This window comes from Porites lutea, chromosome 1, assembly GCF_958299795.1.
Source record: "Porites lutea chromosome 1, jaPorLute2.1, whole genome shotgun sequence".
NCBI lineage: Eukaryota > Metazoa > Cnidaria > Anthozoa > Scleractinia > Poritidae > Porites > Porites lutea.
The window spans coordinates 23,178,798-23,197,199 of record NC_133201.1 but is presented as its reverse complement, the minus strand read 5'-3'; the positions used below and the strand labels follow the sequence as shown (position 1 = coordinate 23,197,199).

The window sequence follows — 18,402 nt, the reverse complement described above, 5'->3', positions numbered from 1 at the left end:
AATTTATTAACGGGAGCTTCGCTTTTAGCCCTGGCTAAATCTATATATTAAAAACAGTGCCTCGTAGTACTGATTCACCTCAGATGTGATGTATAAATGGTATAAAGGGTTGGTTTACACGCACCTAGATTTGTTAGCAAGATTTTGTAAAGTAAACCTGTAGAATACAAAAAATTCGGCCTGATTTTTTTCCAGACCTAATTAATCTATGGTGATCAAGAGCCATTATGGCTTTTAAATGTGATCGAACATGATTGCCAGTTTTTAGGTGTACATATGAGGCCATCAACTCGGTGTTAGATTTGGTTCACTCTCGGGCTGTTTGCAAATTATTTTTCTCTAAAATCACTTAGCCTTTCCTTCAAAAGTCACATGAATGTGCTCTAAAGCCCCGTGCAAACGGACGCAACATCGTTGGCCAACAACTCCCAACTTTGCTGGATGTTACATGTTGCGTCTGTTTGTGCACCCTGTTGCATGTTGTTGGATGTTGTTGCGCAACGTTTGAAACTGGTCAAACTCTTAGCTACGCACAAACGGACGCAACAACTCCCAACAATGTTGGAGTTGTTGACCAACAGTGTTGCATCCGTTTGCACACGGCTTAAAGTAAACTTAATTGTGGAATACAAGTTTATTGTTTGATTTAAATTATAAATTTATTAATGGGAGCCTCGCTTTTAGCCATGGCTAAATCTATATATTATTCCTCGCTATAAGTGTCCTCGTACTCAACTTTTAGTGTATCAGTATCTTCACATGCATTTTCTCGGGGATCATCACTGTCACAGCAAGGACACGGTTAAGTGCAGGCTCAACCCTGATTTCAAGCAGGCATCTTTTGTTTGAGCATCGGTTCTTATGACAGCCGCACTTGACCAATTGAACGATTGCTTTAGGAGCAAGTGCTTCCACAGGGGGCCCACACAATCTGTTTGTGTAGCCGATTGTTATTTTATAGTAAATGTACTGGATTTACCGTTTGCTTCACCTATAGCGATATATCGCTAACTATGTATATAAATCAATGATAAATAAACGTTGAATTACCTTGCCTGTGGTGTATGGTCGTCCTTTTGCCTCAAAAGCGGTTTTTTGAGCGATTTTGAATGAATTTGAGTTCGCCGTTGACTGTTCCATATAACAGAAGGACAAGGGAGGAATCCTTGTTTTGAAAGGGTTCCAGCGCCGGAGCGATTTTTCCCCCCAAAATCGCATCGCTCCGCTTTCAAACTTCGCAGCATAAAGGTCAAAAGATTCACGATTCTTCTCGTACCTTCCAATCCATCCAAACAGCCCGGAGCTAGCCCTCGAAGAAAATCAAAATCCCACAGTATCCGAGCGACTGGAATACGTAGCAAGATTCATACGTGCCAGCCGGAAACCGTCCCGCTGATTGCCTCTTTTTGATTGGATGTCGTTAAACAACAAACGCTTACCAAGTGTTCTTCATCAGTTATTATTTAACCATTTGTTTAACGACATCCAATAAAAAAAAAAGACAACAGCGGGACGGTTTCTGTCTGGCACGAATGAATCTTGCTACGCATTCCAGTTGCTCGAATACTGTGGGATTTTGATTTTCTTCGAGGGCTAGCTCCGGGCCGATCGGATGGATTTTCGATTGGAAGGTATCCATATGGCTGTGGCCAGCTAGGACAGCACACTTTATCATTGTTCCAGACCCTCATTTGATAAGGGGCTAAGAGAATTGTCTCTCGTATTGGTGGAAGCCTATCCGATTTCCACTGATTTTTTCCGCACATATACCATCTTAGTTCCTTGACATGTGAGTGACCACCTGTTCCAGGCTGATAATGCTCGCATATAAACTTCTCCACAAAAGCCAATACGTCGTCTGGGGGATGCACTGTGGTTCCAAGGTTTCCCAAAGCGTCCACATGAACGTTTTCCAGCATGGAAGTTCGTTTCCCTTTACCAGGAAAACACCCTGTGACGTCCAGCCCGTCTGAACGCGTGGAACTCTGGTAATCGTCAACAGAGGAAAGTTATATTACATTGCTTGCCCGTTCCAGCTCGCCCGATCTGTGTCTGGCAAAAACATGGCGAGATCTGTTTATTTCTTTCGTTCTCCCACCAAGACATCACAATCGCCATGGATATTCAGATTCAACCCGGTCCATGCAGTCAGATTCCTAAATGTACTGGATTAAGTCAAAGTCTACAGCAAAAGTCAACCGATACAGGCAACCATAAGATCGACTGCGAATTTAAATTCCCCCGCCAAGCACACTGATTATAGATTCTCAAGATAACAACTATTGGAACTTCGTGCACGGACTCCTGTTTTAAGATATTTTTTTCTGTCCTTGAAGGACCTTTACATTCTTAGGACTCGACTTGTGCGCGCTGAGGTAATACCAAAACAACGACTGCGTCGTGTACCAGTTTTATTTGGCAGAGAAAGAGAGAGAACGACCCAATTTTATTATTTTGATCAGAAATTACCATATTATCACAATGTAAACAAACGCCGCAATCGTGGGTCAAATGCTAAGAATCTCATCGCTGTTCATCGGACGAGTTTAAAATCACTTGAAATCTGTGGCACCCATGAAGTACCTTATCCGCCATTTAAAGACAAGCTAACATTTACTGATGAGATGGGTAGCTACTTTAAAGAGAAGACCGTCAACATTCAAGCTAAACTTGACAACATGGCTTCTGGATTGTCTTCTCTTCCACCATCCAACAACAGCTGCCTACGCCCATGCAGCATAATGGACAGTTTTCACAGCCGTCTGAAAATGATGTGAGCAATTTGATCGAAAGCTCCTCGAAAAAGCCCTGCTAACTTGATCCGATGCCAACACCGTTAGTTGTCAACTGCATTGACTCACTTCTGCCTATTATCACCAAGACCATCAATTTATCGTTGTCTATTGGCTATTTTCAGTCTGCGTACAGAAAACAGCACAACACAGAAACTGCCCTTTTTAAAAGTAATGAATTATATACTGCAGAAAATGAACTCACAGCACGTTGCTCTAATAGTTATACTGTGAAAGGTTTTAACCCAGGATTCATTTTAAAAGTAGGCCTAGGCTGAGTTTGATCGTCCGGGAGAACTTAATCCTGAATAGGACTGTTGTTGTTGACAGTGACTGGCGTTTCGACAACTTGTACGGTAGTCATCTTCAGCGTCAAAGTGAGTTGTATCACGTCAGTTGATGGTATTATACTCTGGTTATTGATCTGATTGGTCAATTACGTCGCGATGTTATTGGTCGCTAGCTTTTGGACCAAGGCCAATCGCACGATGGTTATCCCCCGTACCAGCGACAAACGATATATTCACACACAACTCCAGATAGCTCCTTAGAAGCAGAAGTAAAGTGGCTGTGTCTGGAGAATGGATATAAAGCTACGTTGCACCATTGGCAGTTGCGTCCAGAGCATGTAGCAACATGTTGGTGTGTGCTTCTTCTTGCTCACTTTGAAGATGGTTCACATTTTGATGTGTTGCACGACACTGGCATCCCCAGGCCACAACAGCTCGTAGAATTGTCTCCATAGCATAATCTAGGTAGCTAGATAGCTCGTTCTTGGTCTTACTATGAGAAAGGAGTCTTCTTACTGGTACCTGGTCGAATTCCTGGTCGATGTGCGTGGCATTACTAATACGTTAATATCAACCTGCCTTTTTACTCAGGTAGCTGTTTTTAGAGACATCGGCAAGTCATATCTATCGAAAACCAGACGGACCTCATAATTGGACTTGTACTTATATATTGTTGATGCTGACAGTAAAGCGCTCAGCTAATTGCGAACAGTCTTTGATAGTTTCCGGCTTGCCAAGAGATTAACGTTCTTCCAACTTTTGACGTCAACAACAGCAACTCGCAGTTGAGGCGGATGAGAGTAGGGCTCCATATTTACTATTTCAATCTCACTAATCTGTGGACGAGTGGTCGTTCTTTGCTCTGATTTGCCACGAAGAGCTAAACTTTCCAAGAATTTTAATCAAAGCGTTCTTTGCAGAATAAGCGTTTTACCCTGTTTTACCATTGGGTGCAAACAACGATCTCGGAACTGACAAAAAACTCGTACTGGCCAATCATTGAAACACTCATTTCGTGCAGCTATTGATTGCCTTCCGTAACAAGTTGAGTGCAGCTTCAGTACTTTTATTTGTTTTGCATCGTCAGTACTTCTCTTTTCTAATAATTGACTCGCGGCATCCCCTGTCTTCTTAATGCTTAATCGGTCTGATTCGTTAGCATTTGTTGTTCGATGAACTTCCACTTCAGGTATCATAATTTGAATTACCTGTTGAAGTGTTTTTCATTTGCACACCGTTTCATGGACATTTTTTGCTTCAAAAATACTCGCATGAATATGCTGCTTGTAAATCGGACATAGTTTATATCTTGCCTTCTCTTAAGTTAATCTCTGTCATTGCTAAAATCTCTGTTGGAGCGTCGTTGCATAATTGTTCGGAGTAGTAAATTTGTGACATTATTCACCCAACAGACCTTATGATACCTAATTCAAGAAATCTTGTTTATCACTGATGTCTAATTAATATTAGTAAATCCAACTAGTGATCTATTATCAATGCTGCGTTCTGATTGGTTGAGCTACTACTAGGCTATATATGTTATAGCCCACTAGTAGCGAAAAGCGCCGGCTTTTCGGCGGCAAAAAAGGATTAAAGTCCAGCTTTAACTAGTTAAAGTTGTTTTGTCTCGATATGTTTGACCAGCTAGTTGGATTTTAATAAAACAATTATTCCTCGAGCCCGAATGGGCTCTGAGTCACTATCCCATTCGGCATTCAGCCTCATGGGCTATTGACTCAGAGCCCATTCGGGCTGAAGGAATAATTGTTAAATGTACCCAGTTTTGCTCGTAGACGGTCGTTTCCAGAATTTCATTTGCCGTACGTAAGGACTGGGTAATGGACTGAAAACAGTAGAAGGACTTTCCTGCGAGACTCACTGACGTCACAAAAGAAACACTTATCTCTGCTAATTAAAAGGTAATGTATTAGACCTTGTAAGCCGCAGTGGCATCTCCTCTGGTGCCACTTTTGAAATATTTCGTCTTGTTTCACTACAGGTCCAACCAACTCTTTCTCGTACCGTTCTATTGCTTGCATGAACATTCCCGTATAGACTGCAAACAGTCTCCCTAGCTTTTCTTGCTCGACAATGTGTGAGCGATTGCGAGATATGTTTGTATGGATAGCGTCCTTATACCATTTGAGGAGCGTCTGTGCTACGATACCTCTTTATCCCTAAGCTTTTGAGCTGTAAACGTTTATATTTTTCACCAACTTTAGAAATATTCTAAATGGCCGTAAGACGCCCATTCTTGTATGCACCTCAAAACTCTCTCATGAGAAGTTGGGTTCCCCCACAAGTCTTTCATTTGGCCACAAACAATGCAAAAACTTAAATTGAGGTCTTTGGTCTCTCCAGTCTGTATTAGAACTCGACATTTAGACTGGATAAGTGACGTAAAACGGCAATATGTATCCCAGATGTTCTTGCGTCAACACACAACTCGAAACCAGAAAACTGGAATATGTATTAGCGCGTGCAATGAAGAAAAAATAGCCTATATAACTATAATAGTTTAAAATAGAATTTCTTATTTTATTATAAAGGGAATCTAGTTTAAACTTCACTTTTTAAGTGCTGGGGAAAAAGAGTAAATATGTACATTTGTTGCAGGACAAATTAGTTGTTTTCCACCATTGATATTCCAAGGCATAATTCTTTCATTACTAAAAATGTGGATTTTGACTTTTGATTTTCACCAATGTCGAGGTAATATAACATTCCTACATATCTTATGAAATATTACTTTAGGAGATTTACAGAAAAGAGTGTGATTGAACATGCAACAGTGGTTTAAGCATTTCTATACCTTAGCCTCGTTTTCATGTAAATCTCAATAGGGAATTTTTCAGTGCCCCTCAAAAACATCCTGCACTAATTATAGAAGTGCCGACAACATTCAACATGTTCCTTAGGTCCCCCTCAACACTTTTACACTAGTCGCTTGAAATCATCACAAAAATCCCACTGAAATTTTTTCAGCGACATATGCTCCCTGAATAAAGCGTTGATCTTTAAAAAGTTTGCTGAATCTTCGTAAAGCGTACATATTTAAGAGTTCGCTGAAGGTGTACTATCGATCTGTGTTTACTGAACCTTCCAAAGCGTTCATCTTTTAAAAGTTTGCTGAAAGTTTACACCCTGAGTAAAATTTTACTTTGGATTAAGCCTTCATATTTTTCTTTGGAAAATGCGTGCGACTCCTGGTTAAACCAGGCTGTTTAGCTTGGCGGCCGTTGTGCCACAAAGTAAATGTACTGAGTTGTGTAGCTTGGCGGCCGTAGTTCCGCAAAGTAAATCTACTAAGTTGTGTAGCTTGGCGGCCGTTGTTCCACAAAGTAAATCAACCGAGATGTGAAGTTCGGGGGCGCCATTTCATCATGACTTGTGACATTTTCGGCACCGGACAAACGAACATTTTAGCTCTATGTTATTAATTCGGAAAAACATGACCAGCCCACAGTAGCGCCACTCAAGTCACTGAAGTCAATACACTAGAAAAAAATGTGGTCCGCCTTGGGTCGATCGTTAAAATCATCACAAGTTAAGAAGACTTGCCAGGTAGTAACGGTTTCATTTCATAGTAAATTTCAGTATTGTCTGCATGTGGGATTCCCAGTAAATAGAATTAATGACTACATCGAAATTTGAACTCCGATGTGAAAGCTTCATTTTGTCAAAAAGTTGATGATTGGATGCTCTTGAAAATAGCAGAGAGTTTTTGAACAAGAGAAAAAGAAACCCGGGTTAGGCGCTAATCGGCCTTCGAACAACTGCGCCCTGCAGAACATCTATTGCACCAATCAAAACAACACGTTCTTTCTACACGCCCGACGCACTCTTGCCAGTTTCTCCTCAAATTACAACCACTTGAGACGAACCATACGATATCACTTTGATCACTAGCCTTCAAAACCTTTTCATAATGATACACAGTTTAAATAGAAACTTCGCTGTACGCAACCCTTAAGTTCAAAATATGCTATAATAATCCCCGGAGTAGTCAATCGATAAAAATCGGTATCGATTTATCAATCGATAAATCGATAGAAATCGGGAAATCTGATTTAATTGACGTCGATTGTATCGACCAATCGGTAGAAATCGATGACACACTCGTTTCGTTTATCGATTTATCTAGATTTTACCGATTCCACCGATTTTTATCGGAAGATACATCTGTTCTTCTGTTCATCCAAAAATGAAAACTGATTTCATGAAAACAGTGAATTTTTTGACAACTGAGCCGCAATTGAGAGTCAAGGGGTCAAACAATTTACTATCACTTTTTTTTGAAAAAAGTTAAAACAAATATTATCTTTTCTTTAAAACCCGCTTTAAACTAAATAAAGTCTTCTTCGGATGACCGATATTGGTCAGGTTTGCTAGGTTGGCCAGGTTTTATATTTTTCTTAGTTTTTCAAGATTTAGATCTGCCGCCCTTTCAAAAAGTTCCGCGTGTAGTAACTTCCCGGAGTAGCCAATAGATAAAAATCGAAATCGATAAAGTCGTTAGCGATCAAGTGATTTTTTCGATTGATAACGGAAAACGGTGAAAAGCTATCCAGAGAAATCTTTTAGTCTGAATTTCGGGCATTCCTTTGACTCTAGAGGATGTCTGAAATTCAGGTTGGGAAATCTTTTATCTAAGGTTGTATTTCTCGTCGTACTTGACTGCGAGAACTGCGAATGTAATTAAACCGAACCGTTTCTGTTATTATGTACCAAAGGATCACGGTTTTAGAGATAATTTTTTGTCTGTAATAGTTTCCACATTTCTTATTTCCTATTTGTTGATCAGTTGTTGCTCGTCACGTGTTTTCTCAGCTGTACTATTTAACTTATGCCAAAAAACAACAATGTCGGAGTTACCGTTATAAATCGTTGAAATCATGAAAAATCGATAATACCGATTTGACACAGCAATTTGATTTATCGATTTTCACCGATTTTCGTTGTCAGTCGATAAAAACCACTTGATTGCTATCGATTTTTATCGATACTGATTTTTATCGATTGACTACTCCTGGTATAATCATAGTTATTTATTGCAAGAACCATCCACCCTTCCGCCTGAACTGTTACCTATACGCCTAACAAACATATGCAAAACGAACGCACTCTTTCCGGGACGTCGTTTCTATTCTTTTGTCGTCGACCAATTAAATTGAGTGATAGAAAGATGCCGTTGATTGCACGCGCGAAATTCGCGAGGACCGCCAACTGTTGATGTAGCTATGAGAGGGGAAACGCCGAAAAAAGTTTCCTCGGTCAAAGGATATTGTTTTTTTCTTTTTCGCTTAAGTGTAAAATTTCCAGTCTGAAGGAGAAAGTGAAGATCGTTAGCGAGAGTGAATTGGAGATTTGTGCGTTAATTTATCGGCCTCAGTTGGAGTCGATTTCAGTGTCCATTTTTCTGTTTACGTCGGTTGCAATGGCCTGCAAACGGCAGATGTTTCTCCTGGCTCATCGCCCCTGAGGGACGACTTTTACCTCATGCCAAAAGCTGCTTGTTCCAATGGGTTTTTTCCTCTGACGGGCAGATTATTCTGGAGGGTTCTACGTTTCGACTGAGCAAATGTTATTTTAGCCGCTTGTTTCACACTGAGAGGTCATGACCCGCTTATTGATTTTATGTGGTTTTTGTTTCTGGTCGGGAAGATGATTTGTCCTATGATGCAAGATCATTTTCTGTGACCGCTTTTGAGGGGAAAAGCTCTTTATTGCGGCTAAATAAGGGTTTTAGGTTCTTTAATTTTCTCCAGAGTGCCTTCTGGATCTGAATAACTGAGCGATTTTCTTTAGTCCGTGAGTGTGATGTTTTCCTGCAATGTTGAATCACGCTGGGCCCAGCTCTTTTCGTCTTGTTTCAGGATGTTTAATTCTCACGGATAGCGATGAACAGATTTAAATTTAGAAGAATGAATTGCAGCCTAAAATATAGCTTCATCAACTATTTGTACGATTCGCTTGCCATTCTTCGCCTTCGTACGTTACCAAGCCAAGATTCTGGTGATCCGTAAAGGATAGAATTTTATCCAGCTTTTTATCTTTTTATGTCCGCCGCCGAGCTGATATCACTAAGCGATATCGCGTTGTACTGCAAGCAAAGATAAACGCCTCACTTAGCTTGAACTTCCATAAGACTGAATAGCGGGAAAATAACAATTACATGTTATTCTCACATTTATCTATTGAAACAAATCTTGGAACGCGACAGACTATCCATAACCAGTCGGCAATCCGCATCAACGTTCATAAACATCACTTTTTAATTCAACTACTTGTCGAATTGCTTCTTCTTGGTGCTTGTTTAAGCTTCTCAAACCCGAAAATATCGCATACTTTAGCAAACGCGTCTTCTAGTGAACTCCGAGCCTATCTTTTCTCGCGTGTTAGCTCCACAAATATAAGAGCCGAATGATGATTGGTTAATAAACACTGACCTCATGGAAATCGTGTTGCAGCTCGAGATCGCAGACGTTATTTTTCGGAGGGAGAGAAGCGACGACAGAAAATACGTTTCCAGTTCGCAGGCTAAAAGCAAAGCTCCCTTTAATAAATTGATAATTTAAATCAAACAATAAACTTGTAATCCACAGATCGGTTAACTTTAGGTCACATTCATGTGAATTTTAAGGGAAGGCTAAGTGATTTTAGTGAAAAAAAGAGTTTGCAAACAGTACAATGAAGGGTTAAACAAATTTTACATCGAATTAATAGTCTAAACGTGCACCCAAAAAATAGCAATCATCTTCGATCACAGTAGATTAGGCCTAAAAAACAAATTATTCCTAAACAAAAAAAACTCAGTTGCCCACCTATACACCACCTTGGTATTTTGTAAGGTTAATTGGACAACCCGAAATATAATTTTACGCGATAGGGCCGATTATAGGACACCATAGTCCTCGGTGACAGTCAATTTACATGTTGCAGTTTCTAGGTTGCATTTCTTTGTCAAAAGGCAGGCCAAAATAAAAACAAAATCAGGTTGGAATTATTTGTGTTCGACAAGTTTACTTTACAAAATCTTGCCGACAAATCTGGTGGCGTGTAAACCAGCCTTTTATACTTTTTAGTATATACTAAAACAGTGGATAGCGTTTTTCACGCATTCTGATTGACTACTCAATCAGTGAATATCCAGTGCTATTCGCTGATTCACCTCCAGTTCCTCCGAATATTTCTCGTTCTATAAGCCATCCACAGAAAACAATTTCCCTTTTAAACAAATAAGAAACGCCGGTGCTAATAGTTATAAAAAGAAGATAAATACGTCAAGCCGGATAAGAAACATCAAATGAATATGGTATCAGTTAAGGTATGAGCAGTACTGCGACAGACAAACAATTTTTGCTTTTGACTTACCAAGAAGGAGTCCAATCAGCAAGGAGTTGGCAACATAAATCAAGCCATTGAACAGAAGGGTATCCATGATTGGGTCGACTGATGACGGAAAACTTTCATCTGGTATTGAGCTGACGGCTCCTATTGCAAGGTTTACGAAGGTAACGGCAAGTGAAGACAACATAAGCTTGTTTTCGAATGGATCACTTATTGGATTTTTTAGCCCGAAATACATACTAAACAGTCCAGACGAAACCAAAGCCAATCCAATGTACGCTCTGCTCTCGCCACCAAGAAGGATCAATCCAGAGGTCAAAATAACCTTTCGAGCTGTCTCCACCGCTTCCCAATACCAACAACGAGAGTGGTAGTTCTCGTGTAAGAACCGTAATGCCGTTTGCACCGTGCTTTGGTCTTGAAGAACATTTGTGTCGTTTGTTGCTTCCTCCTTAGCTTTCCTTTCTGCTCTTTGCTGTTTCCAAATTGCTATAAAAGCAGCAACAGGCAGAACAATCACATACACAGTGGAACAGTATCCCACGAAGACTAATCGGTTGTATCTCTCCCCTTTACAGTTAATGCTGTAGTCGGCTTTCAAATATTTCTCGCATCCTTCATCTTTCTCCTGGTCAACGCAGATCCTGTGGCAGGTAAGGGGCAAAACTTGAGCTGTTTTTAGGCAAGTGTTCAGGTAGGTCACGTAAAGAAAGAAAAACAGATTTCTCTTTACGACCGTTTTAATTTGTTCCTTTTTCCTTATTTTTTCTTCTTCATTGAAAATATGTCGTGTTGATTTCCAAGTGGCAAAGGCGAAGCTTGCAACGGCCACAATCACCGCTACAAAATTCAATCCCATAACTGCAAAAAGACTTGCGAATGCGTCAAATTTCAAGCTGGGAATGATGCAGTGGAGGGGGGCTATCTGAACAATGTTAACCTGAACAATCTCGGAATATCCTCCAATAACTGAGAGACTTTCAGGCCACTTAATGTATGAAAACGCTTCCATGATACCAAAAGTTACTTGATAAAAGCCAATTGTAACTTTAATACTTCCAAGGGCCTTGTCAAGAAAAGATCGTCCAGCATCCTTTTTGCTCTTTTTCTTGCTTCTCCACACCACGATAATAACCAGTAACATAACTATTGCCCCCATAATTGCAAGCTGTCTGATCATCTCTCCTTTAGTTGGGCACAGTTTGCATTTCTTCAGTTGTTTATAATATCCATCACTGCAAACTGCACATAATGGTCCTTCATAACCAGAATTACATGAAGAATTCAAACCTCCCTTACAAGCGTCTGTCATGGGGCATCTGTACGGATGAGGAATGGTGTACGGGTATACGATACGGGAATCATTCGCGTTGTGTAATTCAGGAGTAAATAAGGAGTCCTTTGCGGTTTTGGTGAAGTTTCTGTACAGCTCACGGTGTGTCGTATTCTTCCATTTCCACCAAAAGCCATCTTTAAGATTTACGCAATCGTCTTGACATTCTAATCCTAGCTCGCATGGCTTACAAGCCTCAAACAAATTCGTACGGTAATGATCTTTCAAACATTTGCAGGCGCGAAATCCTGCAAATGCAGTTGTGTCAGTTCCTGTCAAACAAAAGATATGAAACAAAATTGTTCAAACGATTTGCCGTAATCTGTGAGATATACTTGCATAAATTAATAAGGTTAAATTTCTCGGAAACAGTTAGCACTTTTCAATAACACGCGAACGCAGAAATTTAAGAACCGTTCTCAGTAAATATCGAGTATCCGGCGCTAGATCAAAAAATTCGAATTTTTTTAATTTCACCAAAAAAAACCCTTTTGGTAAACTATTTGCAAAAACAATATTTAAAAGATCCAGCGAAGCTCCGTTTTTGCGAAAAACAGGAATGTTTAAAATCGGCCTAAACCTGGTCGAAGGCCCGAAGCAAATTATGCAAATTACGGCATTTTCAAAACGCTCGTAGGAGAAAACGAAAGCTAATCTATAGTTCATCTTTACAAAGTTTGTTGCACATTTCTTAAAGTTACTTTCAAGCTATACTTTATCTTGATCTAGGCTTTCTTTCTATTTTTAACACCCGCTCAAAGTAAGTAATGTTTCGTGCTTTGTTGATACAGTGAATTTTACCATATTTCAGAATGTTATAGCATCAAGGGTATATATATTTAGCCGGTGTGAAAGGGTCCTTTTGAAGAAACCATTCTTCCTGTATGTCATACTAAAAGCCTTTTTGGCCCACCAAAAGCGAGCGCGCTAGACGAAAACGTATACGTGTGATTTGTGGGGTTTCTCCATTTTACCTCCTTTTGCTCGCTGTTGTCTTACTTGGTTGATTGACACTTTTTCAACCAGGAAAACTCAGTGTTTGGTTTCTATTGCGACATATTATTCGAATTCAGACTGCAGCAGCCCTTGACAAGAAAATAAGTTTGACTAAACTTTCTGAGCCAATCTTTGGAAAGTTCATTTACTCGTAATCTCTGTTATCACCAATTATAAACAAACACTGGCGTACGATACAGACCCGAATACTCCGGTGACCTGAGATATCAGAGAATCTCACTTCTCGAAGTCCTCGAATTTTCAGTAAACGTCACTTACCTGTTTGTATTAATCAGGCCCAAGTGACAAAGTTCCTTATGCAAAGAACATGCACCTGACCTGAAAATATTGCCAGTGACTGGACTGGACTGGAAGTTTCGAGAATAGTTTATTCTAAACCATAAGAAAAGATTTGATAAGAAGTTGAATTTTTCGCTATTTTTCTTTCACTTTTTACATTCAGTTAATTTTATTTGTCGGAAAGGAAGCCTTAGAAATTTAATAAAAGGAAGTTTGATTAATTCACACTCGCGCATTCTAGTCTCATTTTAAACTTTATAGCGGAAAGACATCTGTGAGCAGGGAATAAGTCAGCACAGAATTTGATTGTTGGCGAATTTCTGTAATCGTACATCGTTCTGCTAGTGAGAAGCTAGCTGTTGCTCACTCGTCTTGCTTGTTTGGAGCTGAGTCTTATTCCGGTAAAAGAGAGAGAAAGAGTGTCTGGCAAGGTTTCCAATGAAAGATTTGTGAACTCGTGTCTAACAAACTCTCCAAGTGTTTATATATACACATTTATACGCACTTTATAACTTCTTCTGCGCTTAACGAGTGTCGTTAAAATTTTGGTCCATAACTTTCACTGAAACAACTGCTCCACAGAATGTCACTGATAACCGCGTAACGCAAAAGAGTGTCGAAGTATGACTGCACAATAAATGTCACAAAATCTACCTAAGCGGTCCCTTGGGGATGTTCTTTCTTTACGTCATCCTAACCATTTCGTACTTGCGGACGCAAACAATAGAAACGTCATCATTACCTACCGATTCCTCGCGGCCCCTGGTCAAGCAAATCGAGATTTTTCTATATTGACTTTATGACTGTATATTTCAACTGTAAGTACTTTCCTTAATATACGCGCGAGTTACTAGAGTGCCTCCTCGGGATTTCGCCTTCTGGGCGAAATCCCTGCGGGGGCAATAATAATAACTTTATTAATCTCCTCAAAAAGGTTTTTCAGCTAAATTTACAATGTCAAATATCTAAAACTTAGTTTTCCAAAAATACCCTTAAAAATGCTGTTTTATTTTAACTTTAAATACATCTGCAAGCGAATATTAACGTTAAAAGCCGACGTTTCGGTATCATCATGACACCACTCTCAAGGAAAAATGAATAAATAATGCGAAGATTTGATTTCTATAGTCTCTACAAATTAGCATAATAACAAAGGATCAAAAGTTCTTCAATTGAATACCTTTGCGCGAATCGAGTCCGCCTGCACGTTAAGCATCTCCTTAATTAGGCAATCAAATTTGTTAGAACCTTTAATGAGCACGTGAAATTGTTCTGAAAGAAAAGGTGGTACGTCCGAGTTATGTTCTCTAAGATAATGTTTACAAATTCTGTGTCCATCAACGCGTTCGTGGAGGTGGCCGCGAGTATAACCAACATATCCTGCATCGCACATTGTTGGTTAACAATGGCTGGCTTGACTTCTAGAAATTTAAGGTCTTCGTTGAGTTTTCTGCTGATGAGCACGGGCTGAAATGTGGTCTTGATTTTTAAGCTCGATTCGCGCAAAGGTATTCACTTGAAGAATTGATCCTTTGTTATTATGCTAATTTGTAGAGACTATAGAAATCAAATCTTCGCATTATTTATTCATTTATTTATTTTGTGTTATTCCAATCTGCGCTACCTTTTACTCATTGTGGCGCACGTAGACACTTAAAATCATCCTTTATTCCACATATGTTAATTGCATGCGTATATCAGTTCACCGTTTCTCAGACACCCAGTATCTGCGTGCAGCATTACACACATATTTGTAACCTCTAGTTTTAATTACAGCTAAATACATTATGGACATACATATAACTATAACTCTCGCAAGAACGATCCATAAAGAGAATATTATTTGCAGGCAAAGAAAGATGGACGACGTTGCGCATGAGCAGACAATTATTTGTAGGAAGTTAATTGCAGGTCACGTGATAGGGTCTCGGCTAATGAGAAGGAAGCTGAATTTGGATCAAATGATAACTAATATTATGCTCCATAGTGCGGTAAGAATGGGAGTTTAAGAGAATTACCTTCTGGACATGGCTTGCAGTCAATCGGTCTTTTCCCGGGTGCTTCATTGTAATGTACAAAAGTTCCAATGGTGCATTTTCGGCAGCCGTCATTTACGAAAGCCTTCGTGTCCGAATAGAAACCTCCTGAAAGAATAAAGGATTAAAAAAGATCACTAGCAACGGAAAATAATAGGTAGATGTGATACATCAGAAAACTTACTGGGATTAAATGCCTCAACTCTAAAAATATATTGAATTGACGATAGACAATTTAAGTTTTATCAAAAAGTTCGCTTGTTTCGTTATTTACTACGCGATGGTTAGTGAAATGAATTAACCGTCAAGCATAGAATTACACGACGCAGTTCTAACCGACCAATAAGGTGGCGTCATTAAAACAGCCACGCAGTGCCAGAACCAAAAATAGATTTCAGATATATTTCATAGGAACAGGGCCATGTATGGGGGATTCGCTCTCTTAGCTTATTATCTCTTGAAATATGAGAAATCAACCAATGCAGGAATGAGTTGGATGAATCTGGACCAGTTTTTTAAAACACTAGTAATTATACCTGAAAATTGGCTTGAATTTACCGCTCTTGGTTGCTCTCCAAAATCTTTCCGAAATATGGTAATGTTGTGAAAGGGAAAAAACTGGTGAAAAGAGGTAGTGACGGTGTCACGCTATCTCAAATTAAATGAAATTGGCAATGTTATCAATTGCTAAATAGATTTAAATAGCGGACGTCTGATGAACTCGCGTATAAAATGTATGTTCTCTAATTGTTTTCCCTTTCCTCAATTTTATCCCTTTCTACAACATTACCATGTTCGGGAAAGATTTCGGTAGTATGGGCAGCCACGCACGGAAAATTATCTTGTGCTACATGGGAAGTACTTGTTGTTGTTGTTGTGAACTCGAGCCTAAAGTGTTAAGTAAGTACCTAAGTACGCCGGCTATAAGCAAACAACTAACGACGACCCTCAATAAATACCATCAGCTGCATAAATACTCACTTAAAATTAGTTCACAAAACGCATACTAAAGACCTAAACTGACACAACACTACAAATAGCAAATCCCAGAGTAAGAAATTATCCAAATCTATGACATTGCTTTAATTTTGGGCATGCGTTTGCGTTAAACAACTTTAAAAGTTTTGTTTTCAATGGACATGAAATTCGCGGATTTCATAGCACGCCGATCAATTGCATCACGTGCACTGAAAAAAAGTAATTTAGAGAAAATATATTAACGAGTTGTGGTTTAATTACTGTTTATCTAATTTATAGATAGGTAGTAGCGTAAAGCATTTTCAAGGAAAATACCGATGCAAGAGCTGAAATTCGATTTGGAGCTAAAACTAACGTGTCGTCATTGTCACGTGATATTTATTCTGATCGCCTAAAAGGTGATATCATAATAAAGTATAATGTATGTGTGTTGAAGCCACAAATGTAATAATTGACCACAAATGTAATGAAGCCCTTAAAAGTAATACAAATTGGTAAAAAAGTATACTGATTAAATTAAAACCTTCAAATGCTATCAAAATCGTGTTTCTCGGATGAGCGCCACCCTCAGTAAAAGTCGGACACAAATAAGCGCCGCGGTGCTCTTTAGAGAAAACAAAATATTTCATTTTTTTTTTCGAAATGGAACCGCCCAGTTCGTAACAGTCGCACATAAAAGAAAAAAAACAAATAAGGTTTGCGGCACTATTTCGTAAAAACTTTATTTTCTACTGCATTCAACCCATTTAATCCAATTAACTCTGTTAATTCGAGAGACTGCCGTGGCGCGTATTGCTAAGGTTGTTTGAGGGCGGCGCTTATATTGTATTTTTCGAAAGAGCGCCGCGGTGCTTTGTGTCCCGACTTAAAATCGAGTATGTATGGTTTTCATAGCATTAAGGTCGTTTAATTACATTAGTGATCAATTCTTATTACATTTGAGGGCTTAAGGTGATTCCCTAGTAAAAGAACCTAACATAGATTGTAGATGAAACTTGGTACACTGATGTAAAAAGTCAAGAAGATGATAAAAAAGTAACAAAAAGTGGGGGTCACTGTGCTCGTTTTGACGTCACAATGCTGACAAATACGGCTATTTTGGACCCTTTGACAAAAACCGCGCGCAGCCCAAAACTAGACAAAAAGGAAAGATTTTTTCAATGATGCATGTGGTATCGCACAGAATTTTACTTTAATGTATTGTCTATCCACTTACGTACCACAAAAATACCTTTTAATGCCTTTGTTTTTACTTTACGCTCCAAAGTAGAATTAAATTGGACACGCGCTATTCGACACGTGATAGCTCAATCCGTACAATTCAGTAAAATCGCCAAAAAACTGAACATAGGTTTAGGCCAATTTTTTTCTCACCGAAAGGAAGCACTGTCCTTATTAAAATCATGAAATAAAAAATGGGGGTCACCGTACTCGTTTTTGCGGTAGAGCTGCAGAAAGTGCGCACCGAATGCATTTTCCTTGATTTTTGAGAGAGGACTTGGGCGAGTTTCAAAATAGAATTTATGTGAAATGGGGGAAGAAAGTATTAAAAAATCCGTTTTTACAGAATTTACATCCAGGTATCACATTTAGGACACAATGTGATAAAGAAAGCGTTTAAATCAAAGTGAATAAGCACAAATTAAACATCCACTATCGAGGTTCTCCGTGAGGAAGTCGAACTCAGCAACACGCGTACTGCTTACGTTATGCATATTCCCACCACACTGAGTCTCACCTCGGCAAGAAACAATCGCAAGCAAAAACTGCAATAGCGTTTCTCTTCGGTCAACTTCATTTTAATACTGTTACTTCACATGCTCTTTTTTACTGAGGCCATCTTGTTATGCGCAGTAAGAGATGCGCAATGCAAAACCAGGGAATCACCTCAATTACATTTGCAGTCAATTATAGCCAAATTCGTTCTATCGCGCGGCGCGTTTTGCAATCTTCGAAGGAATTTTGGGTCTTTCTGTTCCGTCAATCATCTTAGCGGACCTCTTAGGAATCAAATGTTTACTTGTGATTGATGCATTTCCATCCACTTTGTTTGTTTCTGTGTTTCAAGGTTCGCTGCTTGTGATCGCCCTGTTTCGCATTGTTTCAGGCAGCGATCGACTAGTTTTCTCAGTAACATACGCTGCTATTTATTTTCGGCCGCCATGGTAGTGCCTCTCAGAGGTGTAACAACTTGGCGTCACCATACAAAAGCTTAATAAAATTAGATTAAATATATCGCCGAATATCTCGCATGTGAAAAATTTCACCGACTTGAAGCACATCGAGATCCTTTCTATATTAAGCGTCTTTCATTTCCCAGATTCTGG

General features: G+C 39.3%; 1 protein-coding gene across 1 annotated transcript in view; it reads left to right on the top strand.

The window, feature by feature from the left end:
- Window positions 1-18,402, top strand: part of LOC140936392 (uncharacterized) — a 529,859-nt gene that overhangs the window by 325,666 nt on the left and 185,791 nt on the right. The gene's annotated exons all lie outside the window — the stretch shown is intronic.